At 38.3% G+C, this 20,768-nt stretch overlaps 2 pseudogenes; one reads left to right on the top strand and one right to left on the bottom strand.

The window, feature by feature from the left end:
- The first annotated feature begins 1,201 nt into the window (after positions 1-1,201).
- LOC100956168 lies at positions 1,202-2,592 on the top strand (annotated as a pseudogene).
- Positions 2,593-15,264: 12,672 nt separating this feature from the next.
- Positions 15,265-15,626, bottom strand: LOC111725080 (annotated as a pseudogene).
- Positions 15,627-20,768: the final 5,142 nt, after the last annotated feature.

Below are 20,768 nucleotides of genomic sequence, written 5' to 3' on the forward strand. Positions count from 1 at the left end.
ACAGCAAACTAGGATTAGAGGTGATGATTAGTATTCTAGGAATTTGAGATATAGATGGAAAGTTGGCAAACTATAGCACATGGGCCAAATGCCGCCCACCACAGGCAAAATCCAGCCATACCCATTGATTTATGCATTGACTACTGTTGCACTACAACGATAAAGTTGAATAGGTGCAACACAGATTGTTTGGCTTGGAAACCTGAAAATATTTGCTACCTGGTCCTTTATAGGAGAAGTTTGCTAATCTGTGCTATAGAGTAATCATAAAGAGACCTTAAGGTGATTAACAAAAGAATGAAAACCATTAACCCCCCCCATACTTGAAATTATGAAAAAACCTTAGAGAATCAAATAGAATTTTTAGAAACAATAAATGTTAATAAGTGACTAAAACTCAATAGGCTAATCAGAACATTAGATGCTAAAGAGAAAAATTAGTAAACTGGAAGGTAGACCTGAGAAAATAACCTCTACTGCCTTGCAGAGAGGTTAAAAAGATATCAAACCAGCTTGTTTGTTCATTATCAGCAGCTTCAGCTTTTTATTCCAGTGGTTAACTGCTCTGATACTGACTCATTAAAAAACCACAAGTCAGGCCAGGTGTGGTGGCTCATGCCTGTCATCCTAGCACTCTGGGAAGCTGAGCCTCGAGGATCACTTGAGATCAGGAGTATGAAAGCAGCCTCAGCAAAGTGAGACCCTGTCTCTACTAAAAATAGAAAAATTATCCAGGTGATGTGGCCAGGACCTATAGTCCCAGCTACTTGGGGAGGCTAAGGCAGGAAGATCACTTGAACCCAGGAGTTTGAGGTTGCTGAGAGCTAGGCTGACACCACAGCACTCTAGTGCAGACAGCAGAGTGAGACTCTGTCTCAAAAGAAACAAAAACCAAAAACCCCACAAATCATCTGTAGTGTCTGAAACAACGGCGGTGCCACATCCCAATTTGTCTGTAAATCAGGTGAACCATTACTTCTGGATGTCTATTTTAGAAAGTCTAAAATAAATTTGATATGAATTCCAGAAAGAGGATACAGAAAGCATGGGAGTCCTCAGTACTCACCCTTTCCAAATGCTGCCAAGGCCTGAGGGCCTCTGACTGCGGGCCCCTCCCCTTGTGGTTGGTGGGAGTAATGACTCATAGAGCAGCTGTTAAGTTTTACATGTACCAACAGTCTGTAATTTCTTCACTGCCAAAATGGCATAATTTTTCACCTCTGCCCAGTGTTCGACATCTGACAGTACTTGTAAGGATCTCTTTAGGACAAATCAATCACGTATGACCCAAACAGCCACTTTTAAAGATTTTGCAGGCAGCAGGTTCACAGGATAAAATGTTCACTGTTAGAGAAATCACGCACTGTCCAGGCCAGTATGTGATGGGGAGCAGGAACGGCATATGGTGAGGACTTTTGGGAGAGCTACTAGGATATCAGAGCTGCTCTGTGAAAGAGCCAATCCCTCTGTTGTGCTAAGAAAGAAACTTGTCACTTTAGCCACTGCTAATGCAGATGCTGCCCGGACTTTCACTTTCTACAGGATCACAGTGTGGATGCTTCAAGTGAAGAGCAATGGAAGCAAAGTGCAGAGGAAAGTTCCAATTCCAGGAAGAGAACTGAAGAAGGCGATATTCCCACATTGCCTACCTTGCAGCATAAGTGCAGGAGTTCTAGAAAAGATGAAGCTTTGGTAGACAATTTAACCAAAGATGAGACATTTAGGCTGGACCCTGGGTTTGAGGAGTGGGATGTAGCTGGCCTACCTTTGTGGGTTTTTTAGGAAACTTGAGAAAAACCAGACAGGATGTGCTGCTGCCATTGTTTCTGACAGTATGGATGACTTATGGTTTCTGAATGAGTCAGTATCAGACGAGTTAGGTGTTGGAATAAAGAAGTTGTGATACTGAATATACAAGTAAAGAAATAGATAAGATGAGTGACAAAAAGATGATTAAAGTGGAAAAATGATTACCTTGAGGACTTTTAAGTCCTTAAGTGATGATGCTGATGTAGAAGTTACCTCTGAGGATGAGTGGAATAAGAAATTTAACTCTCCAAGTAAAGGTACAGTTTTTGTTGCTGGGTCTTGAGAAAGGATTGATATTAAGATTCTATTAAGTTAAACCATTTATTCCCCGCATGCGATATCACTGCCATACCTGAAAAGAAGGAAAATGAAGGAATTGATGTCTCTAATTGCCAAAGAACCATTTTGGCTCTGGCTGTTAACCTAATGGTGTATGTATATATAAAGGAAGGAAACTATAAATTGTTTGATCTCTGCAACTTGGTGGAAATCTTGGATTTGCCTCACAATTCTGAAAGCCCAGAGGCCATCTTAAACATGGGAGAACAGTCAGATAACCTTTCTGGACAGAGAACAGATACAGAAAACATGGAAGATTGCCAGAATCTTTTGGACTCATGTAGCTTATCTGAGAGAAGACAAAGCAATGGGAACATTATTGATGGGAGGACAGGCCATCTTGTCGCTTGTTTTCTTTGTGCTGGAAGACTAAAGAAGTCGGGGGCTTCATGTCCTATTTGCAAGAAGGAGATTGAGTTGGTTATTCAAATTTTTATAGCGTAGCTGAATCGATGAATTACAGAGACATATCCAGGGGCCAGGTCATGTAACAAAATGTCAGAACTGAGCATCTCTACTCAGTGTGACTCACTGCATCCATTCATTTATTCACGTAAACATCTGTGTTCCAGGACATTTTTGCTTCTAAACTGACATGAAATTTGAGAGTGAGAATTCTTTAGAACTATGAAAAAGATACCTAAGTCACTTGATTCTCCCTCCAAAGTAGAAGATCTGGAAGGGAACAACTGCCAGTACAAACATTAAAAAGGTGCCTTCGTTCATTCACTCACCAAATTATTTAAAGATTGTCCTTTCTTTAGTTAATTTTATGACTTACCCTTCTGTTGTTAAGCATCAAAATCCAAGGTAGCTACTGGGAAAATATTAAAGCTAACAAGGAGAAAACAAAGATTCCAATGTGTCAAGTTATGAAGTGCTGTGGATCACCTTATGTTGCAGTCATGGTCAGAGACACTAAAAGAAAAAGTCTTGAAAAACAAGAAATTTCTTCCATGTACATTAAAAAAAATTGAGCTATAATGAACATATAATGGAGCGTTCCCTTACTGTGAGTTGTAGAAATCTGAATAACCACGTCCAAAAAGCTATATATGTTTCATTGACCCCAGAATATTCCCTCACACAGTCCTCCAATCATCTCAGGTCTCTCCTCCTAGATTAGTTTTCCTTTTGCACATCTATAATTTGACATCTAAATTTTTAAAATTTAAGTACTTATGAGGGGTATACTATCTAATGCACTGTATATTATATGTGTGTTTTAAGGGTATTTTTATTAAAGCCTTGGACCTGTAGATTTAGCTGATTGAATTCATAGGAAAAGTCTGGTCTTATAAACTGGTAAATGTTGTTCTCATTTTAAAATTAACTAGCAAATTAGACTTACTTTCCATCTTGTTTTTCTGGGGCCCTTTATTGTCATTTTTTGTTTCTAGAGAAGTTTTGTTAAAATTACGGAATTTTTAAACTATAATGCACTCCTGTATTCAGCCACTCTTATTTTGGATGTAAGGCTAAATGACACAGCTACTGGTAGAGTTACTATTAGAATCCAAATCTCTCTATTTTTTGGTGTTGTTATTTGGTGTTGTTTTGGTTATTTCAGGGGTGTGGGAGATTATCTGGGATATGCACCTGGGACCTCTTGCAGCCTAAAGAATCCAAGTCTTTTGCCTAGCAAATCTTTAAATGATACTTATTACCTTTTTGTTATTTGTTAAATATTTTGAATGGTGGTACTGGTTGAATTTGGGACAGCTAATCTTAAAATATGTATAGATCTTCTAATAAACAGTTTTAGAGAATATAATTTGCAGCCAAAATAAGACTTTAGAGAAAACAGTGACTTTTAACCCTTTATCTCTGAGAGAAAGGCCCTGTAAATGTCAGGCTTTCTTATCTAATCAGGAAATACTCCCTATGAGGACAGACAGAAGTGAGAGAAGGCATGAATCATTTCTTCCAATATTGCCGCTGGATAAGGAAGTGAAGTCTCTGGCTCTCTCTCTTTAGGCAGCCTCCCCCACCCCCCAGCAGCTTTTTGAGTTAGTTGTTTTATTACGCCATTGGTGAATGCTCTAAAACTTCAGAAAATTATATTAATTTTCTCCCTATTCCTCCTCCCCCATAATACTCTATAGTAATTTGATAGTTCTTAATTTTGTTTCATTGTTGCCAGTCAGGTGCTTTTTGTTCTTTTTTCATTCCCATGTTGTGCAGATTTTTTTACTCGCTGCCATTAAAGCAAGGCATGGTTTTTATGTGAAGTCTTCAGAGTTTACTACTGTGAGGAAACTTTTGACTTCTATATACTACTGTTCATCTTTTAGTTGTAGTTATGGGGGCTATATGTTCTGGTTTTCTGGAGACATTGCTGGTTTGCGCCTATATTTCCGCATCCCATTGTTTTGTCTCCATCTCTCTCCTCTTACTATCAAGTGTCTTCATTTGGATTTTAAACTATGTGGCTATCTTCGTTACTGGTAAGCCATGTTTGATTTGAAATCTTGACTGAGGAAGGCTCTGTGAAAAGTAGGTGCCAGTTGGCTCAGTGCCTGTGGCTGAAGTGGCTAAGGCCAGCCACATACACCTGAGCTGGCGCGTTCCATCCAACTCGGGCCCACCACACAACAATGACGGCTGCAACCAAAAAATAGCCAGGTGTTGTGGTGGATGTCTGTAGTCCCAGCTTCTCGGGAGGCTGAGGCAAGAGAATCACTTAAGCCCAGGAGTTAGAGGTTGTTGTGAGCTGTGATGCCATGGCACTTTACCCAGGATGACAGTTTGAGGCTCTGTCTCAAGAAAAAAAAAAAAAGGTAGGTGCCAGTGGGGCTCAGTGTTTCTGCTATATCATGCCATCGACTTACAAATAATGAAATCATACCACATTTGTGTCAGATTTCTTATTTTAATTAATATTTATAATCATATTATCTTGGACAAAAAGTGTAGAGCAGAGATGACAAATCATCAGAAAACGATGAATTTCTGTATTATAGCTAAAAAGGTCTCCTGTGTCTTAATAGTAGTTATTTTCCTTACAGTGTACTTAACAGTAGTTGGTATGCTTCTGTATTTGATAATTAAAACAGACTTTTTCACAATATTAGACCAAACCTTTAAACTGGCATATCATTTCTCCACGGCCCAGCTACAGAATATCATAGGCTTCTACTCCTAGTCTTGAACAATGGATTAGAGTCCAGCCAGGCCAGCTTATAAACTGCCACAAACTGGACTTGTGTAGTATAAGATTGAATCACTGCTAAGCATTTGAAATATGTGGTTGTGTTTTAATTATGACTTATGTATATGTAGATGTATGTAATGCTTTGTGAGGCATTACCTGGTTTGTAAGAATTTATTTTTAAAGATCAGGCTCCTTTGTAACTTTGTGTGTATCTGTGTATCAGTTCCTTACAATGTTGACTTCTTTGAAAAGTCATTAATGAGGAAGAAATTAGTGAGTGTTAGTTTTTGGGTTTTGCAAAGTTATTGTAATGTTGCCTCTTCTCTTTAGAAAGGAAGAAACTTATCAACAAATTATTTCTTTTCTTTCCACAGATTTCTGTGAACTTCTGTGGTTTTAGATACTGTAAATCTGTTTTCCTTGAAGTTAATTATATGCTTAAATTGTTTAAGACCCACATCCTAAAGAAGAATTCATTTAGATGGTTCTCCCATTCATGAGTGTGCATGTACTCACACACACTATCAAGACTGATGCTGCCTTTGTTAAAAATGGCGATAGGAACTAGCTGTGTTTAGAATATGCCCTTCAAAGGGAAAAGACCCTGCAAGCTCTCCCCTATGCTAAAGTAAAATGTATGATGTTTACAAATGTCTGGAATTTTGCCCTGCCAGAGGGATTGTTGAGGTACTCTGCTTCAAAGGGAAAGGAACCTGCATGCTGATGTGGATGTGGAGAGAGTGGAACACTTTTACACTTCTGGTGGGATTACAAACTAATACAATCTCTATGGAAAGAAATATGGAGAATCCTCAAAGAGCTAAAAGTAAACATTCCATTTGATCCCACAATCCCATTACTAGGTATCTACCCAGAAGAAAAAAATCATTTTACCCCAAGGGCATTTGCACCAGAGTGTTTATTGTAGCTCAATTCACAATTGCCAAGACATGGAAGCAACCCAAGTGCTCATCAACCCATGAATGGATTAATAAAATGGATTAATTATGCACACACACACACATACCATGGACTACTATTCAGCCATAAAAAGTTGGAGATTTTACATCTTTTGTATTTATTTGGATGAAGTTGAAGCACATCCTTTTTAGTAACGTATCATAAGAATGGAATAGCAAGTATCCAATGTATTCAATACTAATATGAAACCAATAGAAAAACAACTACATGCCCACAGGAGAGAATCTGATAAAGTATATTGACGTATATTCAAGTGAAGTGGGGAGTGGGGAAGAGGGAAAGGGGAAAGAGGAGGAGGGAGGAGGATAGGTAAGCCCTCACCTAATGTGCACAATGTAAGTGTATACAGCACACCCCCTGGATGAAGGGCTCAACTACAACTTGAACTTTACCTTAGAATTGCAAACAATGTAATCTAATCATTGCACCCTCATGTTAATCTGAAATTAAAAAATAGAAAATTGGTGTTATCATTGTAACAGTTTGAGCATTTATCAGAGCATCTAATTTCTTTTTCTTTTTTTTTATTAAGTCATTTGTACATAAATTCATTTATGCCCTTATGGGATTCAATGTGTTGATTATTTGTACAAATTGGAGTATTTACATCCTACTAATCAACATAGCCTTCACCTCATTTATCAAATTCCAGCATCAAGACATTTGTGTTCTACACTGATAGATCCAACTTGTACTAGCAATATGCTCCATAGGTGTGGTCTCCGTACTAACCCTCCCTCTATGAACCCACCCCCCTTCCCCTCTTCCTCCTCTTCCATCCTTCATCCTAGGCTATAGTTGTGTTTCATCTTTCATATGCAAGTGTGAGTGATTATAAATTGGTTTCACAGTAGTACGGAGTACCATGGGTATAGAGCATCTAATTTCTTTTAAGAACATAGGTGGTATTTTAAAAAACAGTTAAGTATTTTTATGTCAATAACATTTCTTCTTCCTCCCTCCTTTACTAATTGCTCTTATATCATCTTAATTAAAAGTTATTAGCTATTTCTGGATTTTGCTTTTATTCTAAAGATCTTCCCTTATCATCCCCTGGATGGTTGTAACTATAGTATCTTTAGATAAGATTCTTCCTTTCCAGTCAGTCTTGGGAATGGATTCTAGCAGTGAGGGCAGAAGTACTGTTTAAAGAAGTAACAATTTATAGTTGAGGCTTCCCTTGAATGTGTGATGGAGGAATAGGGAATTAGCTTCCCTTTTCTCCCTACTGGAGGATTATTTTTTTCTCTGTAGTTTGTCTCATTTTTTCACTTCCTTTTCATAAGAATAAAAATGTCTTCTTTGTTCCCCCCCCTTTTTTAAAACCAACAAAACAATGTTTTAAAGGGAAAATGAAATGCTTCCTGGCGTCCTTGGCACTTCGCACAGTAGAAGTCTTAGCAATCTCTGAATAAGGCTTGCTTTTTAGTCTGTATGCGCTATTAAGCGTCTCTTAGACAGAGGTAGACTAAGTCTTGATTTCCACTTCTAAAACCTGTTTTCCTCATTTATAAAATGAGCACACATACTACCCTGTCTACCTTATAGATATCTTGTGGAGGTTCAGTCTGGGAGGCAAATGGAAAGCTTATGTTTGCCTTGAAGGGATTTAAGAAGCTATTATCCTCTTTGTAGGCCAAGCTCCAGGCTATATTCAGAATACCTCGTGTCTTGGCAGCTGAGCACAAGTTTTCCATGATGCCTGCCTAGCAGAGCCCTTTTACCTATGCTTCTAGCTCAGATACCCTTTAAGTGAGCTTTTTTTTTTTTGAGACAGAGCTTCAAGCTATCCCCCTGGGTAGAGTCCCGTGGCATCACAGCTCACAGCAACCTCCAACTTCCGGGCTCAAGCAAGTCTCCTGCCTCCACCTCCCAAGTAGCTGGGACCACAGGTGCCTGCCACAACGCCTGGCTACTTTTTTGGTTGTAGCCATCATTGTTGTTTGGCGGGCCGGGCTGGATTTGAACCCGCCACCTTAGGTGTATGTGGCTGGTGCCTTAGCCACTTGAGCCACAGGCACCGAGCCTAAGTGAGCTCTTGACTGGAAAAGAGTTCTGCCTGTGTTCTGAGAGAAGTGTATAAATTTCAGTAGTAGATTCTATCTTGATAAAACTCCCTGCTGTGGTCTTGATGTACAAACATTTTCTTTTATTTGTTTATTGAGACAAAGTCTTACTCTATTGCCCCAGGCTAGAGTGCTATGGTGGCAGCCTAGCTCACAGAAACCTTAAGCTCCTGGGCTCAAATGATCCTGCTGCATCAGCCTCCTGCATAGCTTGGGCTACAGGCACTTGCCATGACACCAGGCTAATTTTTTGTATTTTTTGCTAGAGACAGGGTCTTGCTCTTGCTCAGGCTGGTCTGGAATTCCTGAACTCAAGGGATCCTCCTGACTTGGCCTCCCAGAGTGCTAGTGAGGCAAGAAAGTAAAAGCAGAACTAAAAGAATCTGTCCTAGCCGCCCTGTTAGGCCTCAGCCAAGCCGAAGGCGTTTCTGTTGTGTGTATGTTTCTTCCTTGACATATGCGGGGCATAGATTGTAACCTAGTAACTTCCTTGGATTTCTGTTGCCTTTGAGGGCAGGTGGTCTGACTGGTCTCAAGGACGTGGGCGAATCTGACCTTCTCCCTTGAGTCCGGGACCTTGAGGATGATGTCATGTCTCTCACTGTTTTATGACCCTCATGTGCACTCCCACCCTGAAAAGTGGATAAAATAAGGTGACCAGACATCCCGCTTTTGGTGGGACAGTCCCGATTTTTAACAATTTGTCCTGCGTCCTGCTGCATTTTAAAAAAGTCCCGGTTTTTGGAAAGAATGCAAGACAAGCTAGGGAACAGTGGGAGAATGGGAAGGGAATATACGGTTTTCAGCTGCCAAAAAGGTTAATGTAACTGTATTTGGGAATGAAGAGGTTAATGTAACTTCATTTGGAAATGAAAAGGCTAATGTAAACTGCCTACTCCCCTCCTGGGCAAGGTATCAGAAGGAGACTGGCTCCCTCCCTTGCTTCTAGGCAAGGACAATTAGCTCAGAAGGATCCAAACTGTCTGGAACAAACAAGTAGCCCCCCTGCCCCCCCCAGAGTAAAGTGACCAGATGTCCCACTTTTGGCAGGACAGTCCTGATTTTTAACAATTTGTCCTGCATACTGTGGTGTTTTAAAAAAGCCATGATTTTTGGAAAGAATGCACGACAAGGTAGGGAACATGGGAGAACGGGAAGGGAATATACAGTTTTCGGCTGCCATGTGGCTATTTCGCCAGCATATGTGTTTTATATTATTTTTGTTAATTTTATAATGTTAAAGTTTAATAATAACAAATAATCGTTGAGAACTTATTATCGAGAACTGCTTATCAAAGTTTGCATTGTTGTCAGTCCCACCCCCTAGGCCCCTCTCCCTCCAATGGTGTCCACCTTACCAATGTTAAAATCTGGTCACTTTAGGATAAAAGAGAGGCAAGAGTTGAGTCAGGGGGCTTGGTTTTGGGAAATATACTGGTGTTCCGCGTACCCCTGGCCGAATAAACCCGCTTCCTCTAATCAACTGGTGCCTAGAGTCTTCTGTCTGCATCTGTTTCCTGCTCCATTTCAATTATACAGGTCTGAGCCACTGCTCCTGGCCAGTCTGGAGGTTCATTTGTCTTTTCCTATCTGGTAGCATTTAGAATTCTCTTTGCCTTGGTGTTACACAATTTTACTAGTAAGTGTGTAATACAGTTTCATTATTCTCACTTTGAAAGTGTGTATCTGAAAACATCAGAATATTTTTCATCAATTTTGAAAAATTCTCAGGCAGTACTTCTTTGAACTTTGTTTTTTCTCCATGCTTTCTTTTTTTTTCAAAATATTTCCACAAAAAAGCACAATAACTCAAAAGATATTAAAAATGTTACATAATGCAAACACTAAAAAGATAAAAAGCTATTAACTTAGTGGGGCATACAAAGAAAACTAGGTAAGCATGCATGAAAATGTCTCCCTCTCCAGGCGGCACCTGTGGCTCAGAGGGTAGAGGTCCAGTCCATATACCAAGGGTGGGGGGTTCAAACCCGGCCCTGGCCAAACTGCAACCAAAAAATAGCTGGGCATTGTGGTGGGTTCCAAGTCATAGTTACTTGGGAGGCTGAGGCAAGAGAATCACTTAAGCCCAAGAGTTGGAGGTTGCTGTGAGCTGTTTGACACCATGGCACTCTACCAAGGGTAATAAATAAGGTGACCAGATTTTAACATTGGTAAAGTGGGAGACCATTGACAGGCGGGGGTGGGGGTGGGGTGGGGTGGGGTGGGGGTGGTTTGCTATTGGCTGAGCGGTTTATGGTTAGGGACCCTGTGTGTGTGGGGGCTACTTGTTTGTTCCAGATGGTTTGGATCCTTCTGAGCTAATTGTCCTTGCCTAGAAGCAAGGGAGGCAGCCAGTATCCTTCTGATACCGATTCCACCTGGGTGACCTTGCCCAGGAGGGGAGTAGGGAGTTTACATTAGCCTTTTCATTTCCAAATGAAGTTACATTAACCTCTTCATTTCCAAATGGAGTTACATTAACCTTTTCAGCAGCCAAATTCCCTTTCTCCTGCCCTTTCCTAGCTTGTCATGCATTCTTTCCCCAAATCGGGACTTTTAAAAAATGCAGTGGGATGCAGAACAAATTATTAAAAATCAGGACTGTCCCGCCAAAAGTGGGACATCTGGTCACTTTAGTGATAAAGTAAGAGTCTGTCTCTACAAAAAAAAAAAAAAAAAAAAAAAAAAGTCTCCCTCTCCCCATTAGTAAGTGAGCCAGCCATTGTTGAAAGAAATTTTAAATTGCTTTGTCGTCCCTCTTTATGAGCCATATATGCTATTCCTATTGTTTTTGGTGGATACCTCATCAGAAATACTGTGTTTGGAGAATGGCATGTTTTATGTATACTGGCTACTGTCTCTAAAAACTAGCAGGGCATTGTGGTGGGGGCCTATACTCCTAGCTACTCAGGAGGCTGAGGCAAGAGAATCCCTTGAGCCCAAGAGTTGGAGGTTGCTGTGATCTATGATGCCATGGCACTCTACCAAGGATGACAAAGAGAGACTCTGTCTCAAAAACAAACAACCCCTCCTCCCCCACCCCCCGAACTTCCAAACTAATTAGGTGCTTAGCAGACTTCTTGAGAGCAAAATGAAAAGCTGAAAAGCAGTGGATAATATATCTTTATTTAGCTGAGAGAAAATAAATTGCAACCTAGAATTCCTTACTTAGCAAAACTATTGTTTGATAGTGAAAGTGAAGTTAAAATTTTTTCTAGCTGTATCAGGCAACTTGAATTTATGCTCCAGGGCTGTACTTCTCAAGCTCAGCCCAATTACTTCTATACTTACATTAAAAAAATTTTTTTTTTCTAGCAAAAGTCCAAAGAGTTTGTTATTCACAGATCCCCACTGGAAAACAAATAAAGGATACATATCTAAAAGAAGAAAATCAAACCATAAAGCAAGGATAAAGACACAAAGAGAAATAGTAAGCAAAGATATTGGTAAATCTGAATAACTATGGATTGCAAGAACAACTTAATTATTATGACTAATTTTGAGGTGCTTAAAAACATAGCAGAATGAAAATATCAGAAGACAACAGCAAGGACAATGGAATAGTGTATGTATCATAAATAAAACTGAATAAATCAGCAATCATCATATATATAAATGGCTTACATTTGCCACTTAAAAGACATATACTCTAATATTGGGAGAAAGGATCCAGTTATTTACCATTCACAAGATACACTGGTATCTGAAAAATAAAAAAAAATAGAACAAGACATAGCAGAGGAAAATATTAACAAAAAGAAAGCTATCAGTTAAAATAGAATTTAAATCAGAAGCTATTAGGAATAAGGAACATCATTAACTATTGATAAAAGAAATAATTTTTCTGGAAGAATGTGGATCCTATGTACACCTAACAATACAAGCTCAAAAGGTGTAAATGCAAATTTTATAAAGCAAATCGTACCTCTTTACTGAGGTAAGGAAAACCCAAGAAATGGTTAGAAAACTACTAGCAATAATTTGAGAGTCTAAGTTATGAATCACGAGGAATATAAAAATTATTTTTCTCTATATTTGTTAAAATTAATTAGAAAAGGAAGTTAAAACAATCATATTTATAATGACAACAAAACTATTAAATACATAGGAGTAAATATAAGTAGAACTAATGTGGAGAAAACTTATGAAAGTTTCATGAAGTCTTATGAAAGCACCAATATCAAGACCCAAACCAATGAAGACTCATACAACATTTTTGGGTGTGGTGACTTTAAAGATAGTAATGAAGTCAAATGTGTCCAAATCATTGTATAAATTTAGCTAATTTTCAGTCAGAATGCTAGTTTTTTTTTTTAAAGGAGTCCATAAATATTTTAAAGTTCATATGGCAGAACATATGTGAAGAAGAAGCAAGAAAACAAAGAAAAGAGTGGAGTAAGACAGTTCTTTTTATTTATTTTATTTTATTTATTAAATCATCGCTGTGTACATTAATGAAGTCATGGGGTACAATGTGCTGGTTTTATATACAATTTGAAATATTTTCATCAAACTGGTTAACATAGCCTTCATGACATTTTCTTAGTTATTGTGTTAAGACATTTATATTCTACATTTAGTAAGTTTCACATGTACCCTTGTAAGATGCATCATAGGTGTGGTCCCACCAATTACCCTCCTTCCATCCAACCTCCCTCTTCCCTCCCCTCCCTTTCCCCTTTCCCCATATTCCTGGGCTATAATTAGTTTCACAGTAGGACTGAGCACATTGAACACTTTTTCTTCCATTCTTGAGATACTTTGCTAAGAAGAATATGTTCTAGCTCCATCCATGTAAACATGAAAGAGGTAAAGGCCTCATCTTTCTTTAAGGCTGCATAATATTCTACGGTGTACATATACCACAATTTATTAATCCATTCATGGGTTGATGGGCACTTGGGCTTAGCAATTATGAATTGGGCTGCAATAAACATTGTGGTTCAGATATCTTTGTTATAATGTGATTTTTGGTCTTCTAGATATATACCTAGTAGAGGAATTGTAGACCTGAATGGCAGGTCTATTTTTGTTCTTTAAGTGTTCTCCAAACATCTTTCCAAAAGGAACGTATTAGTTTGCATTCTCACCAGCAGTGTAGAAGTGTTCCCTTTTCTCCACATCCATGCCAGTATCTCTGGTTTTGGGATTTTGTGATGTGGGCTAATATTACTGGAGTTAGATGATATCTCCAAGTAGTTTTGATTTGCATTTCTCTGAGAATTAAGGACGATGAGCATTTTTTCATGTGTCTGTAGGCTGTGCACCTGTCTTCAGAGAAGTTTCTCTTCAAGTCCCTTGCCCACTCTGAGATGGGATCACTTGTTCTTTTCTTGTTAATTCTTTTGAGTTCTCTGTGGATTCTGGTTATTAAACCTTTGTCAGAGACATAACCTGCCAATATCTCTTCTCATTCTGGGGGCTGTCTGCTTGCTTTACTTATTGTGTTCTTGGCTGTGCAGAAGCTTTTTAGTTTGATCAGGTCTCAGTAATGTATTTTTTATGCTGTTTCAATTGCCCCAGGGGGTCCTCCTCATAAAATATTCACCCAGGCTGATTTAAGAGTTTTCCTGCACTTTCTTCTATTATTTTTGTAGTTTCAAGTCTTAAGTTTAAATCTTTAATCCAATGAGAGTCTTTCTTAGCTAATGGTGAAAGGTGTGAGTCCAGGTTCAGTCTCCTACAGGTTGCCAGCCAGTTCATCCAGCACCATTTGTTAAATAGGGAATCTTTTCCCTGCTGAATGTTTTTAATTGGCTTGTTAAAGATCAAATAACAGTAAGTAGCTGGGTTCATCTCTTGGTTCTCTATTCTGTTCTATACATATACCTCTCTGTTTTTTGTGCCACTGAATAAGACAGTTCTAACAGATATTCATACCTTCTATAAAGCCAGTGTGTCAAAGCAGTATGATATTAGAACCTTTTTTTCGTTACCATTTACCTGAGGAAACTATTAATGTTTTTTAGCATAATTGCCTCATTTCATAAAAATTTAATATCATAAATATACTATGTATCTGCTCACATATTTTATGACTATACTGTAAATCTGTTCATGTGCTTTATGAATATCTGGGATTTATATGTAAAGTGAGAAATAGTTTTGATCCTCCGGAATCACTTTTTGCCCCCGGAGGGCAACACTGCACCTGTTGAGTATGTATGATTTAGTGGAAAAAAGGGTGGCTTATTCGACAAATGCTGACATAATTTGATATCTAGAAGGAAAGAAAACTAAACCACATTTCACCCCATAAACAAAATGAATTAAAATATTCAAGGATAAAAGAGAAATAAAAAATTCAGAAAAATTAAATGAATATAAATGTGTGTATCATAGTAGTAGAGGAGACCCCTTTCGAAAGCCCAGATGTTATCAAGGATAAGGCAGACACATTTGACTAAATGAAATCAATTTTTGTATAGTAGAAGATACCTTCAGTTAATTTACTTAATTTCATTGAAAATATCTTTGATGAGCATCTACTAAGCATGAGACACTTTTCTAAGCCCTGGAGATTCAACAGTTAACAAAGTTCCTGTCTTACAGTTTATATTCTTCTGGGGCAGAAAGTCAGAAAACAAAAATGAATATGTATATAGGCAGGTAGTGACAAATGGTATGAAGAAAGAGAAATCAGGGCAAAGGGTTAGAGAATGGGAGGTACTGTTTTAGTTAATTAGTCAAATTTGAGCAGACACATCTTAAAGGACGGAAGAAGGAAGTAGTGCAGATATTTTAGGGAAAGTGAGAGAAATCTTGGCAGGCATGAGGAAGAACACTGAGGCCATTGTGGCTGCAGCAGTGGGAAGGACACGGAGTGAGGGCGATGATCCCAGAGGGGAAACCAGAAGATGGCTAGTGTAAAGCCTTGAAGACCATGATAAGAACTTAAAAAAAAATTATTTTTGGAAGTGAACATCATCTCAAGATTTTATTGTCTTTATGATAAAACAAAAGATGTTTAGAACTGTATCACTTGGCCCTTTCTCTTCTTATTTCCTCCCAGTTCAAAATGCTTTCATCTCTTAATAGCTAGCATTTCTTAGATCTACAGTTGGGCTCCATACACTCAAGCCTCAGCACGATCTTCTTTGTAGTTGTAGCCTTTTTCCGGAAAATTGGCTTAGTCTGTCCACCATAGCCACTCTGCTTCCTCTCATAATGCCACTTTCCCTGTCTTTGCCCTTCTTGTACTATGTCACTTTGTGGGACTGATGCTTGCCACACTTCTTACAGAAAGTCCAGTGGGTTTTAGGCATGTTCACCATATTTGCGTGAGTGCTATTGGCAATGAAGATAAGTTAAAATTTTTTTCACTTCTTTCTTCTCTCTCTCTCTCTCTCTTTTTTAAAGACAGGATGTCATTCTGTTCCCCAGGCTAGAGTGCAGTGGTCATCATAACTCACTGCAACCTCAAACTCCTGGGTTAAAGTGATCCTCCCTCCTCTGCCTCTCAAAGTGCTAGGATTATAGGCATGAACCATCACTGCTGGCCAGACTTTAAAATTTTACACTGAGGGGAATGAAAAGTCTTTGGAGGGTCTTGAGCAGAAAAGTGACATGATCTATTTATATTTTATTTATGTATTTATTTAGAGACTCACTTTGTTGCCCTCTGTAGAGTATCATAGCATCATAGGTCACAGCAACCTCAAACTCTTGGGCTCAAGCGATTCTCTTGCCTCAGCCTCCCAAGTAGGTGGGACTACAGGCACCTACCACAAAACCTACCTATTTTTAGAGATGGGGGTCTCAAGCTGGTCTGGAACTCCTGAGCTCAAGTGATCCTCCCACCTTGGCCTCCCAGAGTGCTAGGCTTACAGGTGTGAGCCACTGTGCCTGGCCCTGATTTGTATTTTAAAAGCACGATTCTGTTGGGAGTAGAGAGTGGGATAAGCAGCTGTTTGGAGGCAGGCTAGCATAGCAGCAGTGCAGGTGAAATAGAGTGATGGTTTGGACTTCTTGATGGAGGTGAGTAGTAGTTAGATTTAGGATATAATTTTAGGGTACAGGTTGATAAACTGGATGTAGAGAAAGAATGAGTAGATTGGGAAAATATTTTTAACACAAATTGCAGATACAAAGTATACAAAAAGGGCCTAAAAAAAGACAAAGGGGTAAACCACCAGTTTGGAAAACAATTCACAGGAAAGGAATCCAAAGTACAAATACACTTATGAAAAAATGTTCAATCTCACAAATAGTAAGGAAAATGCAATCAAAGAAACAATTAGACACCACTTTTCTTATTAGATAGAGAAAAATAAGAAAAAGCTACTTTCTCCATCACCAGAAAGAGTGTGAGGAAAATTGAACTCTCACACATTCCTGCAGGAATGTGAATTATTATAAGTTCCAGGGAAAGTAATTAGGTAATATCTATTAACATTCAAAATGCATATTTTCTTTGATTTGGCAATTCCATGTTTGGACATCCTAGAGAAATCAAATCCTCATCATATATAAAGATGTTCATTTCTACATCACTGACAATGGCAGCACTATTTAGCCAAAGGCTAGAAGCTGGAAACAAGCTAGATGTCCACCTTTAAGGAAATAGTTGAATAAGTGGTAATTCATTTACACTACTGGATGCTCTGTTATTAAATGTTTTAGATTGAAGTCTATGGACTAAAGGGATATCCATGATGCATTGTTAGGTGATGAAATCCAATTGCAGAATTATGTATATAGTTTGACCCCATTTTTAGAAAAAATTCCTTACACATGCCTGTATTTACATGTATGTTTCTATGAACATGGATTAAGAAATGGGGAGATTCACATGAAGTTAACACTGTGCATTTTTAATTTTTGAAGAGAAACTTCATATTTAAATATTTATTGTGATCTGGATTACAGTGTATGTGATCTGTCGTGTAACATCTCTTAGATTTGACTTCCGAGACCTGGCAGGTGCTCAGGCTTCTGGTTGATGATGGATGAGAGTGTGTTTTATTCCTTAAGCACTGGGAAAATAGGCTTACATTTCTTCAGAATCACTTTGGGACCTCCCAGGAAGAGTACAGGAATGCCAGGTTTTTTTTTTTTTTTTTTTCCTATTTCTATTTGTCTTAAGGGGGGAGAGTAATGGAATTTTATCAAAACTAAAACTGAATATTTTGAACAATTTTTCATTTTATCCATTTGCTGCTTTGGATACTGTTTTTTCCTTGTATGTCTTGTCCCGTTTACCAGTTCCCTGTATTCACATCCTAGATATTTCATTTATAAGCTAGGGTGAGAGCTATTTGGAGGCAAATGGGAAACTGTATTTTTAATACATTACTAACACAGGAAGTATTTAATTGGGATGAAAGCCACACTAACCAATTTTACATAAATTATTTACTTCCCAGTCTGTTATGTTTATTATTTGGCTTTGTTCTCTCTAAACTCACTTTTCTGTTTTCCTTCCATGTTCTGCTCCTAAACTTAAAATAACTAACTGAACGATTTACATTAATTCTTGTAAACAGGACATTTGATGTTTTATATTAGCTTATTTGTAAAACAAAATTTACTGCCATTAATTCTGGTAAATTGTGCCTTTTTTTTTGAGACAGAGCCTGAAGCTGAGCCCCTGGGTAGAGTGCCATGCCTTCCATGCTCACAGCAACCTCCAACTCCTGGGCTCAAGCGAGTCTCCTGCCTCAGCCTCTCAAGTAGCTGGGACCACAGGCGCCCACCACAACGCCCGGCTATTTTTTGGTTGCAGCCATTATTGTTGTTTGGAGGGTCCGGGCTGGATTCGAACTCGCCACCTTAGGTGTATGTGGCTGGCGCCTTAGCCGCTTGAGCCACAGGCGCCGAGCCTACATTTTTTTTTTTTTTTAAGATGGAGTCTCACTATGTTGCTCTCAGTAGAGTGTGGTGGTGTCACAGCTCACAGCAACCTCAAATTCTTGGGCTTAAGCAATTCTCTTGCCTCAGCCTCCCAAGTAGCTGGGTCCACAGGCACCCGCCACAATGCCAGGAGATTTTTTTTTTTTTTTTTTTTGGTTGCAGTTGTCATTGTTGTTTAGCTGGCCTGGGCTGGGCTTGAACCCGCCAGCCGTAAGCACTGTGCCATGGGTGCCAAACCTAAACATATCATTTTCATAGCTTTTCTTTTTCTCTTACTTTTTGCTAGGGTCCTTTAAGATTTTCACACTGGTATCTTTAAGGGAGGGTTAACAATTGTTTTAAATTGACGTATATTTCAGTGGCCTTTAGAGAATGGTTCACAAAATTTTCATAGTTGTAGTATTCTGTTGTATGATATACTTACCTTCAAATATCTAGTGAGAGTGAAAATGTTTGTTTGACCTTAAGTTAGAAGGTATGACAGTTTCTATAGATCCATCTCTTCCAAATCCTTGGTTTAGTGGGCTATACACATAGACATGGAGTCCGCTGAGCTAGGTTGCTGGTCTATCTGCTATTTTTTTAGTAGTTGCCTTGACAGGGGTCCCTGATTCTTAGCAGAAATCTGAGAGAAGCTCCATTTGTCAAAGCCTTCTAAAACCTCCTACTTAGCTGCCAGATGGACTGGAGAGTGCTATTGAAAAAATGACATGAGGATGATGAAAATTTAAATGCTTTTAATGATGTGAAAAATCTTCTGGTCACAAATTTTCCTTTATAGCATCATAATGTGTATAAGAGACAAATCGGCTAAGCCTGGTAAAATCTCTAAATGCATATTTTTCAGAGACATAAAAATAAACTTACAAAAATTCCATGTTGAATATCTGTCCTCCCTATTCTCTTCCCTCTCCCAACACAATTTAGTTCTGCTAAATTTGTCAGCTCATGGAAGGCTTGAGGATTCTGTGACCTCCAAAATTAAAATAGGCTTCTATGCTTGTGGGAGGTCTGTGAGCATAGATAAGACATCCCTTTAATGATTTGGATTATACTAGAAGCTGTGGAGATACTCTCTTAAGATTGTGGTTGAGTAGCTTAAAAAATTTATGAAACACTTTATACTTTGAGCAGAGAGTAAAGTCTGGTTTTTCACTGTTTTTTCATCATACTTCTCCAAAAGAATCAACATGTCCCTGGGAAAAGTTTCCTTGGAAGATATATAGTTAGTTCAAATAATTTCATACTTTCATACTTTGAATTATAGACTTTTAGGAAGTCTGTTTGGAAAAAACCATGAAATTAATATATTCCAATTACTCAGGTGTTTTCAGAGTCTTCACTGTAGCATTACCATCGAATGATCATGTGGCCTTAAACTCATGCTTAATCTCCTTTGGGCACCTCACTTACCTTTACTACTGAGATAAAATTTGTTATTTTATACCTTCCGTTCACTGCTCTTACTTTCCTAGGGCCACACAAAATATTCTAATCCACGATGAACCTTCATACATTTGAAAAGAGTTCTCATTGTTTTCCTTATATGTCACCCCCATCCCCTAGGTGACCTGTGTAACTTCCTGCTCACTTGAGTCTTTCTCTACTCAAGGCACTTTAGTTTATCCATATCCCATGACAGACCCAAATGTAATATTAAGAGTTTGGGTTAATCAGCACAGAAGAGAATAGAATAAAAATAAAAACTCTACTTTAAAAACAGGCTAGAAAAAAAATTTTTTTTTTTTTGAAGGCACATCCCATATCTACTTACTTGTGTTTCTATATTCTACTTGGTTAACTTCCTTCTCATAGCTACCTTTCTTTGGGCAGTGCTGTTTACAAGTCATCTCCAAATAGCAACTACAATGGTCTTTTTCTATCCTTATTTTCTTTGAAGTCTTGGCTATCCTTTAATCATCTATTCTTCTTGAACTCTCAGCTTCTTTAATTATTGGAACATTCCATTACACAGGTTTTCCTTATATCTTCCAATCCCAGAAATAACGTCCTTCTTAAACCTATTACATATAAAAAACTCAGTTCTTGGACTTCTGCTTTTGCTAGCCATGTCCTTTCTCTGTTGGAGAACTCATTTACTCTTAATGGCTTCAATTGTTATCTCTTGAATGATAAATGTTATTGCTTATCCCCTTAAAACGAACAATTTGTTACTCTCCCCTGCCCCATAAACTAGCTTCTAGTTTGTTACTGGTTTCAAAAGTAATGAAGTCAATAATCGTTTTTTCCCCTTACTCCTATACAGCCAGTTATCATGAAGTAGTGATTTTTTTTGAAAAAAATGTGTCTATCCCTTCTATTTATTCTCGTTCCATCACTTCCTCCAAGCACCTCTTAGCTAGACTTCCTACCTGTGATGTTTCTCTTCAGTTTATTTTGCACAATTGCAAGATTAACATTTTTTGGTAATATGACCATATTTACCTCATTCTTCTCTAACACCTCAGAAGGCTTCCAGGTGCCTGAAGAATAAAATGTAAATTTGTGGTTTTTCAAATCCCTTCACCTCTTCCTTTTCTTTTTTTTTTTTTTTTTAATTTTTTTTT

Source organism: Otolemur garnettii, unplaced genomic scaffold (genome assembly GCF_000181295.1).
Source record: "Otolemur garnettii isolate 467f Iridium unplaced genomic scaffold, OtoGar3 scaffold00031, whole genome shotgun sequence".
Taxonomy (NCBI): Eukaryota; Metazoa; Chordata; class Mammalia; order Primates; family Galagidae; genus Otolemur; species Otolemur garnettii.